Here is a 1,738-nt window from a genome sequence, read left to right on the forward strand (position 1 = left end):
CGAGGCGCTGGCTGAGCGCCGTGGTCCCCTCGGCGAATTCCGCGGCTTCCTCCGCACTCCGTGCCCCGGCCTCCACTCCCACTGTGTCTTCGAGGCCGCCCTCGCCTCGCCCGCCTGGGACCTGTCGCAGTGTCTCCGGGCCGCCTGCGGGGCTCGGTTTCTCCCGAGGCCGAAGCCTCGTCTCTGAAATGGGCCGGTGGGGGCCGGGCCGGGCCGGGAAGGTGCGACACCGACGGACCCCTCCGAATCGCCTTGTTTGTGCGGAGGCTCCCAAGCGGGTTCAGTTGACTGCCTTTCTGACGATGTTTCACTTTGCAGCGGTTCTCAACCTGTGGGTCGTGACCCCTTTGGGGTCCAACGACCCTTTTATAGGGGTCGCCTAAATACATCCTGCATATCAGATATTTACTTTACGATTCATAACAGTGGCACAATTACAGTTATGAAGTAGCAATGAAAATAATGTTATGGTTGGGTCACCACAACATGAGGAACTGCATTAAAGGGTCGTGGCATTAGGAAGGTTGAGAACCACTGCTAAGGGGGGTTTCAGATTTAGATTTGGACAAGAGGCTGGTAGGTGCACAGTCCTGAGTGGCTTTAAATGAGCTGCCAGAGCCATAAACGGATTGGGGTTTCCTGATTCACAGGATTGCAGGAAGCTTATTTTTTCTTTTTTTATTAAATAGGTTAGGGGGTTGGCTTTGACTGGAGAGCTTTGAACTCTTGACCTATGGGTTTGTGCTGGGAGGGGAGCCAGAAGGGGAGGTGCAGGGAACAGTGTAATAATTCAGCCCGCAGTTGTGAAGTGCAGGGGCCCGGCGTGGTGGAGAGACACCTGACTCACCTGCAGTTCACATGCTGATCCCCTCCTTCCCGGGGAAGTCATGGCAGTGAGGCTGGGGCAGGGCGTGCAGTTTAGTTTTCTCTCCCGCTGGGTGGCTGGGAGCGGATGGGTCTCCTGTTCTGAAGGCGCCTCTGAGTCCGATCTCCCCAAACCCTGGCAGCTGGCAGCTACTTCTCTCTCTTGGTGCAAACCTGATGCTGCAGCAGCCCCCGTGGCTCCTGGGCTGTCTTCAAAGCATCTCGGGTTGGGGGTAGGGTGGGGGTGTGTCTTGTTCATTTCCTTTGGAAATGAACGTCCTTGGAATCTGAGCTGCAGGCTTTCCTTAGCCAGATCAATGTCCCTCAATAGTTGCCTGATGATGGAGCAAAGACGTAATGGCTACGGTAAGGAGGAGGAATCTTAAGACCGACACACGAAACAGGCACTTCCATAGAATATCACAGAATCTTTCCTTGAGGGAAGATTGGGTCAGAGTGGAAGGGACAACCCAGCAGTTTTCCACTAAAGTTATTCTCCGCTAAAGACTCCTGTTACTGCACATTTTTAAATATTTTAACGCAGGTACTAAGGATTGACAAGACCAAGGGACAAAGAATACGGTAGTGCCAGGGGCCATATATCCTGGTGGTCCATACTATCACTAGTTTGGTATTCATTTCTGTTGTCATCTGGTCATTATTAACAAAAGTATTTTAAGGAACACAGATACTCATTAACTAGAAGGGTTTTTTTGTTTTGTTTTAAATGTTTTTATTGATTTCAGAGAGGAAGGGATGGGGGTGGGTGCGGGGAGAGAGAGAGAAACATCAATGATGAAAGAATCATTGATCTGCTGCCTCCTGCACGCCCCCTACTGGGGATTGAGTCCGCAACCTGGACATGTGCCTTTGA

At 51.9% G+C, this 1,738-nt stretch overlaps 1 protein-coding gene across 1 annotated transcript in view; it reads left to right on the plus strand.

Moving 5' to 3' along the window:
- LDLR (low density lipoprotein receptor) overlaps nt 1–1,738 on the plus strand; it is a 45,336-nt gene that overhangs the window by 772 nt on the left and 42,826 nt on the right. The window lies entirely within an intron of this gene.

This window comes from Myotis davidii, unplaced genomic scaffold (genome assembly GCF_000327345.1).
Source record: "Myotis davidii unplaced genomic scaffold, ASM32734v1 scaffold1439, whole genome shotgun sequence".
NCBI lineage: Eukaryota > Metazoa > Chordata > Mammalia > Chiroptera > Vespertilionidae > Myotis > Myotis davidii.